Here is an 8,991-nt window from a genome sequence, read left to right as displayed (position 1 = left end):
GGACTAGACGTGATGGGGCGCGACCCTATGCCAGTATTACTCTGGGAGTCTTTGTACTTTAGAGGTTATCTGGGAGCCATGTGCTTCAGGAGATGGCGGTGGGAAGGCTGTTCAGTCTAGGGATTTGGTGACAGTCACGACGAGGTATGACCTTGGATAAGATATCAGGTTTGATATCGATGGTACGATATCGTCTGGTGTGACAGAGATATAGTTTGATTTTTCTGCTGCGGAACCAGTCATGGAGGGATTTCCTTGACAAGTGTATACTCTGAGGAGATAGGTTTTAACCTTTGAATTACTGCTAGACATGTGGATCTAGTAGGTGGACAGATTTCTACCAGCGATGACTAGGGGTTGTCATCAGAGTTGTGGTTAGAATTTCCTTGTGATAGGAATTATCCAAGAACTTGGATAGGATGTTGTTCTAATACTTCAACTCGAATAGGAGAATTACTTCATGATGATGGACTTCATCTGTGATGGTTTATACCGTATGCTAAGAATTGTATAAGCATTAATTGAGATGTGAGGGAAGCGTGGCCTATACCCGTGAAACCTTGGTGATTGTCTAGGTAGGTTATCGTGGTAAGCTACCTCAGTCTTAATTTGTTGCACAATCTTTGCGTGGGATATAATCAGGAGCATGTCCGGGAATGTTAGGAATCTTTGGAATTCCTTAGGTATAACTTTGGACTTGACGAATCGCAATGTTCATCCTGAATGAACGAGGCAAGTGAGTCCGGTGATTGAACTAAGTACTGTCTGATATGTTCAGATATTGAGCGTAGGATTTTCCATGGGATGGAGATGTTCTTAGTTTATCTTGATGTTTGCCTTGGTGAACAAGACAACGATTGGTAGTGCTAAGGTGGCACGGGATCTGTGCTAGTGACTACTAGTGGTTATTGGGTAACTCTGTCAGAGTTAGGATGGTTAAGTTCATAATACGAAGCAGCGGTTAGTAGTGCTGAAAAGGCGCATGACTTGTTCCAAGTAAACTACTTATGTACTGTGATCTGACACCGTTTGAAAATGGTTCTTTGTGGCAACTAAGTCATAGTTATTGACTGAGCCATGTAGGTTGGATGATCAGTGGTGGTTTGATCTGCTAAGTGCGAGCTTAAGTAGTTTGACTCAGAAGAATGCACATTTTTCCTGGAATCCAGATTGTGAGGCTAGCTTTGTTGATCTGAAGAGGAGACTGACCAGTGCTCCGATTCTTTCTATTCCAAAGGGTACTGGAGGTTTCACAGTCTATTGCGATGCTTCTAACCGAGGATTAGGTTGTGTCCTTATGCAGCACAAGCACGTTATAGCATATGCGTCGAGGTAGCTGAAACCGCACGAGACTCGTTATCCGGTTCATGATCTTGAACTAGCTGCGATTGTATTTGCTCTGAAGATCTGGCGTCACTATCTTTATGGTGAGTCTTTTGAGATCTTTTCTGATCATAAGAGTCTTAAGTACTTGTTTTCTCAGGCAGAGCTGAATATGAGACAGAGAAGATGGTTAGATCTGTTGAAGGATTTTGACTGCGAAATCAAGTATTATCCGGGAAAGTCGAATACAGTTGCAGATGCCTTGAGCCGAAAGCTATGTTCTTTATCTCTTTCTACTATTGGTGTTTCTCAGTTGATCGATGATTGTTGCACTTCTGGTTTAGAGTTTGAAACAGATAGGGAGACTATCAGAGTGTTTGCTATTCAAGACAAGCCGGAGTTGTTTGTTGCAATCAGAGAAGCACAGAAGTATGAGCCGAGCATTCAGGTTTCAGTAGAGAAAGTCAGATCGGGACATTAGTCTGAATTCCAGGTTAGAGATGATGTTTTGTTGGTGAATAACCGTATTGTTGTGCCTGATATTTCGGAGTTGAGATAGTGTATTCTCCAAGAGGCTCATTGTAGTCGGTTCAGCGTTCATCTTGGAGGTCGTAAGATGTACAACGATTTGAAGATTCAGTTCTGGTGGAAGAGAATGAAGAGCGACATCGTGAGGTTTGTATCTCGGTGTTTGAATTGTCAGCAGGTGAAAGCAGAGCGGAAGCGACCAGAAGGTCTTTTGCACAGTCTATCTATTCCTGAATGGAAGTGGGATCACATTTCCATGGATTTCGTCACGAAACTACCACGATCCGTTCGAGGATGCGATGATATTTGGGTAGTGATCGACCGATTGACGAAGTCTGCATGTTTTATTCCGTACAGGATGACGTATCGTCATGATCAGATGGCTGAGTTGTATGTTAGCAATGTTGTGAGATTGCATGGTGTGCCGAATTCGATCGTTTCCGACAGAGATCCTAGATTCACTTCGCACTTCTGGCCTAGTCTTCAGGAGGCACTTGGTACTTGATTGCATCTGAGTACAACTTATCATCCTCAGACAGATGGACAGTCAGAGCGGACTATCCAGACGTTAGAGGATATGCTGCGAGCGGTAGTGCTAGACTTTGGCACTAGTTGGCAAGATTCTTTGCCTCTTGTCGAGTTTTCTTACAACAAAAGCTTCCAAGAGAGTATCGGTATGGCGCCTTTTGAGGCATTGCACGGTAAGAAATGCCGATCTCCGCTGTTCTGGGATGATTTGTTCGAGTCACCAGATTTGGGGCCGAAAATTCTTTGAGACATGGCAGAGCAGGTTAAGATCATTCAGATCAGAATGAAGTCAGCTCAAGATAGGCAGGCAAAGTATGCGAATGTCAGGCGTAGACCTCTGAGTTTTGATCAGGGAGACCGAGTCTTTCTGAAGATTTCACCTTTCAAAGGCACTGTTAGATTTGGGAAGAGAGGAAAGTTATCTCCGAGATTCATCGGTCCGTACGAGATTCTCGAGAAGATAGGCGTTCTTGCCTATAGACTTGCACTTTCTCCATCTTTATCTGGTATTCACGACGTTTTTCACGTCTCTATGCTGCGAAAGTATCATCCAGATCCTTCTCATATCCTTCAGCCTGATGAAGCCGAGTTAGACGAGACTCTGAGATAACGACCGATTCAGATCCTTGATTGGAAAGAAAAGCAACTCAGAACCAAGTTGATTCCGTTGGTGAAAGTGCAGTGGAGCCGTCACGGCGTCGAGGAAGCGACTTGGGAGACAGAATCTGACATGAGACAGCGATTTTCGGAGTTATTCGGATGACGTGAGGTCTTCTTACTGTCTTTAGTTCTTTATTCTATCTTATGAGTTGTGGTTCTCTTTGATTTCGAGGACAAAATCTCTTCTTAGTGGGGGAGAATTGTAACGCCCCGTTTTTATCTTAAATAAGTTTATTTGAGTTAATCGGAGATTACAGAGTTCTCGAGCCGATTTGATTTTGATCATGGTCCTTTTTGCAAATTTTGGAAATTTCAGGGAATAAAACGCAATTATTGATTTTAATATATTATCTACAACTTGATTGGATTGGGAGTAGTCTTCTTCACCTCCCTTCATCTCTCCCAACCGTGTACCACCATTAAAGGCGCCCCAAAGCCTTTTCCAAGCTTCTAGATTTTAGTCCGAGCTCGATCCAGCTGTTGGAAATTATTTCTGAAGGAAGATTAGTGATCACTGTAGTGAGAGCTCCGTTATACCGTAAGTATTTCTCCGATCGGATATGTTTTGTTTTTCGGAGGTTGTGAGAATCGATCTAGATTCTAGTATGTTGTTCTTGGCAGAGTTCTGATCATTTATTATCTGTCGGTTTTGAATTAGAGCGACGTTCGGATTTTTTGTGATTTTTACTGGGATTATCATTCTCACCAGTTTATCCGGCTGTTGCTTTGTTTTGTATGTGTACTTGGCAAAAGGTGGGGCAGGACCAGGTTAGCGAAGGCCTGGTTAGCAACAAGAGGGAGAGCTAGTAGTGAGACTCGGTTTAGAAGTCGTGTCAGCATGTCTACCTAGTTGTTTTGGAACATGTTTAGATCTCGAACTTCGTTGTTTATGTTGTATCGATTATGCGAGTCTTATGTTGCATTTTATAAACTGGTGCGTAGTTGTTCAACACTAGCATTTCATGTAATAACTGGAGAAGTTATGTTTTTAATGCATGAATTTGAGTTTGATGTATGGAATAACTTTTAGTTTGAGCTGCCAAGCTTTTTCTGCTCTCTTCTGTTTCTGCTGCAGGGGGGCGCCCGAGCTGCAGTTTTTAGCAGCCCGAGCGCACCCCAGTTCGAGTAATCCAGCAGCGCTGGATTTTAGGGCGCGCTCGAGCGGCAGTTTTTGCCCGCCCGAGCGCACCCCCCTTTTTAAAAAAAAAATTTTTCTCTCTTACTTTGGTCTTGGATCTTGTATGCTTAATTGTTGTTTAATCTGAGATTAGTTGTTTAGAACTGAGGTCTCACATACATGGATTTAATTATTTTGTTGAAGGATTTGAGAAAGTGTTAGCTATAACCAATGCCACATAATACATACAAACATAGAATATGTATATTCTATCAGGCTATCTCGGATAATACGTCCTTACCTTATAATATACTCCTAAATGCCCCGCATTTACAGTCCAACACTACAATGCAAAATACTCATGCATCACTAATCATGCTCTAAAAGCCTTAAGTAAGCTATTAAATACTCCTTAATATTTTTAGAGAACTCGGACCATACATGCGTCCGTCGTCAGCCTGTTGATGGCGATGGACCCACAACTTGGGCACCAATCCGCTACGATCCCGATAGCGCTACACCACTCCATGGCCTACGAGAAAGACGCTAAAAGTCCTAAATCTAGCTAAGAAGCGAAGAAGAATAAGAAGAGGAATGGGGCGTTTGAAAATGGGGCTCCCGACCCTCTATTTATAGGCAGAGATCGGATGGTCCGATACTCGAGTTCGGGTTACTAAAATAGATGCCTGCACATCTAGGAATTTGGTTGAGGTATGTAAAGTACTGACTGAGATATCCAGCGAGGATGCATGCTTATGTGTTGCATATTTATAAGTGCAATTTATGAACTTAATTGTTATATGATTTAACTTGGCTTTTATGATGAATCGAGTGGTATTAAGAGTATTTCGCTGTTGTTTTTGTGGAATGCAGAAGTGGACAAGAAATATGAGTTATCTGAAAATAGAGGTTTTTATGATACAAAAGAGGTAGAAGAAGAAGTAAGATATGATTTTGGAGACAAAGGAAGAGCCTAAGCACCGACAACAGGTGAAAGAAGCAACCATGAAGCAGCAATTGTCCAAAAATTATTGCCGAATTTAGAAATATCCAAATCTGATCTCCACCATTCAGAATGAAGAAAAAGAGATGCATCCCCTGAAGGAAGAGCTGCAGCTCTTGGTGTTTGAAAGACTAGCGATGTAGCGCTAGATGGGAAGCACTGAAGCATTACCTGTGCGAGAAACAGAACAGATTTTCGACTTTTAAAAGTCTTGAGTTGTCGGGCATTATTCCACGGGCTTTTGGGAGATATAAAAGAGAATCATACGCACAAAAGAGAGGGGAGAAGCCGCACAACAGCAACACACACAAGAGCCACACAGATTGAAGAGAAACGAGAGAAGAAGAAGCGGCACCCAAACAACACAATCATACACAACTACGCATTCAAGGAGGCTTGGGACACGGATTTGAGACATGAGAGCGGACGGCAAGGGATCATCGAATGATAGAGGAAATTCATCTTGGGATAGAGAATCAACTTTACTCCGTGATTTTTTTTATCTGCCTTGATTTATTATGAGATTTTTGAATATGTTTGTGTTTAATTATTTTATTATAAAATTATTGGTTGTTTCTATAAATTGACGTATATTGATTTGATTTTCATGTTTTGAATATTATTTTATCTACTATTATTTGTTCTTAACAATTTATTTGTGTATTCTTATTTTGACTGCCTTTCAATTTACTGGCCATAGATTAAATGTTAAATTTATTTGAAATCTGAAACTCGGGAGAGGGGATTTTGAATAGGATCATAGAAAAACACAACCTAGGAGTTTTGTAGAGTTCGGGAGGCCTACAAGTTCCTTTGAGGTCATTGAAAGAGAACCATAGAACTTGATTAAATTATTTTGTTGTATGATTTCTAATAATAATATCGAAATTGACATTAGAATAATGAAATTTACTCGGCATTCGGGAGAGGCAGTAAATAACACTTAAGGTTTCTTGGCTTATAAATTGGAATAAGTGATACTATCAACTGATATGATTTACATGAAAGAAAATTGAGATAAATCTTGTATCTAGAACCCGTCTCAGACCGTGTACCCAAAGCCGTCCTTGAAATTTTTGTTCATTTAATTTATTTTATTTTATTGAATTTAAAACTTTGATTTTCTAAAAAAATTTGAGATTATTTTAGTTACAGGATTTCGTGTGAATATAAATTTTCAATTCTCGTGAGAACGATACTCTACTCATCATATTTTAAACTTGACACCGTGTGCTTGCAAGCAAAAAATACGCAAGTTTTTGGCGTCGTTGCTGGGGATTGACTTAATTTATTGTGAACTAATATTGTTAACAAGTGATCATGATTTTGATTTAGATTTAATTTTATTAAATTATATATTTACTATTTTCTGTCTTAATTTATTTTGTTTTATCTATGTCTGCAGTTTATTCACAGATCTTAAAGTTTTGAAAGTGCAGACGCAGTCGGGCTGAGGACTATAAACTAAGAGCTTCTTGGGAGGAAACCCAAGATATTTTAGTTTATTTATTTAATTTTTTTTTATTTATGTGCGTCTTAAATTTTTTTTCCCTTGACAAATTTTTTTAGGATGCGTGGAGATGAATTTTTTTGAGATGTTACCCCTACTATACCCCCCAATGTGCTGAAAATAACGATGAAAATGATGATGATCACATATTATTGTCACCATAGGTACGTGCATTCCTATGCTATTTTATTGGTTTATTTTACATTGAGGACAATGCATGATTTTAAGTCTGGAGGGTGTGAAAAAATTTGATGAGTTGAATGAAAGATATGATTTTTTTTTCTTTAGGATTGGTTAGTCAAAGGCATGATATTGTAAATGTGTTGGCCTACGATGAAAATAATTTTTGTGCTGAAAAATTAGTGTTAGCTATATTTAATCTTGCGTTCTCACATATATGCACAGTGCCATGATTTTTGATACTCCTAGCAATTAGAGAACAATTATGTGGATTTATGATGTGGATTAGATGAATTGATTCTTAATTCGTGTGATTTTTTCTTGAAACTGAGGTAGACTTTCATGAACATGAAAATGATTTAGGCAATTTTGTTGAGTTCATTGAGCCTTTTTAGCCACTATTCATTTGTTAGTCATGATATGAAAAATTCAAAAGTAAAATTAGTAACTAAAAAGTTTCAAAAGTGAAAAAGAAAAAAAAATATGTTGGAGAAAGTAAGATGAGGGGAGGCCTTGAAAAAATTAGATTGAAATTCTAGTCCAAAAATAAAAGGAAAAAATATGGAGAATGTATGTAGTAGAAGGAAGCAAAGATAAATATCTGGCAATGCAATGCAAATAATAATTTTTTAGCTGCTCATACTACCCAATGTGATATAGTCCAATCCCTTTGCTTGAATCCTGAGTTTCTGTTTTCTTTGATACATATCTGGATACTTATCTCCTGCTAATATGCTTCAGCCTAAAAATTAACCGAAAAATTCCTTTTGATCTATCCAAATAAAGGTTGAACATGGTTGAGAGTATTTTAAAATTTGAGGGCGGAGTTAATAATTTTATGAAGCTTACGGATTGCATGATTTTATCGAAAGTTAGGTGGGTAGATGATATTAGCAAATCACACACACACGAGAACTCTTGAGAAAATTAGCCGACATGTGGATTGAATTATGAAATATAAAATTCGGAGGTCGATTGTATTACACATTATTGTTTTGCTCGGGACTAGCAAAAGTCTAAGTTTAGGGGGTTTTGATAAGTGCAACATATGCACTTAATTATTATATGATTTAACTTGGCTTTTGTGATGAATCGAGCGGTATCATGTGTGCTTAAAAATATTCACTAATATCGAGCGGTATTACACCAACATCATCTAATACATTGCTACATTTCACTGGTCTAGCATGTGTGCTTAAAAATATTCACTAATCAACCTACGGTTTCTCATATCCAATCAAGAGTAAAAAAGATTCACAAATATTTCATTTTTTCAACTTCATAACATCATCAATCTCCATCCTACTTATGCAACACCAAACAAACACTAGCAAACTGACAAATGACTATGCTTAATCCTCTCAATGACTGGCTAAGTCATCTCCCCCATACTTATAATCTTACATTGTCCCCAATGTAAGTAAAAATGAAAAACAAAACTAAATAAATAAAAATTAGAAGAAAATAATCCCCTTGGGTTGCCTCCCAAGCAGCGCCTGATTTTCATTCTTCAGCTTGACCCTCATAAGCACTCCTCAAAGAGCAATGGTCCAACGGACACCAACATCATCTAATACATCGCTACATTTCATTGGTCTCGCATGTGTGCTTAAAAATATTCACTAATCAACCTACGGTTTCTCATATCCAATCAAGAGTAAAAAAGATTCACAAATATTTCATTTTTTCAACTTCATAACATCATCAATCTCCATCCTACTTATGCAACACCAAACAAACACTAACAAACTAACAAATGACTATGCTTAATCCTCTCAATGACTGGCTAAGTCCTCTCCCCCATACTTAAAATCTTACATTGTACCCAATGTAAGTAAAAATGAAAAACAAAACTATATAAATAAAAATTAGAAGAAAATACTCCCCTTGGGTTGCCTCCCAAGCAGCGCCTGATTTTCATTCTTTAGCTTGACCCTCATAAGAACTCCTCAAAGAGCGGCTGACGCCCAAAATAAGTGTCATATGATACCACAAATGGGTCTTTGTTCCATGTGCCCTCAAACATGACTAGATTTATATAGTTTAAGCTCGTCACCTCAACAATACTCCAAAGTAGCTGGTAAACATGGGAAGAGAACATCTCTGCGGGCTCTCGAAAGCCAAAATCTTTTGAAACTGGTA

The sequence above is a fragment of the Henckelia pumila genome, chromosome 1 (assembly GCF_033568475.1).
Source record: "Henckelia pumila isolate YLH828 chromosome 1, ASM3356847v2, whole genome shotgun sequence".
Taxonomy (NCBI): Eukaryota; Viridiplantae; Streptophyta; class Magnoliopsida; order Lamiales; family Gesneriaceae; genus Henckelia; species Henckelia pumila.
This window is presented reverse-complemented; position numbering follows the sequence as displayed.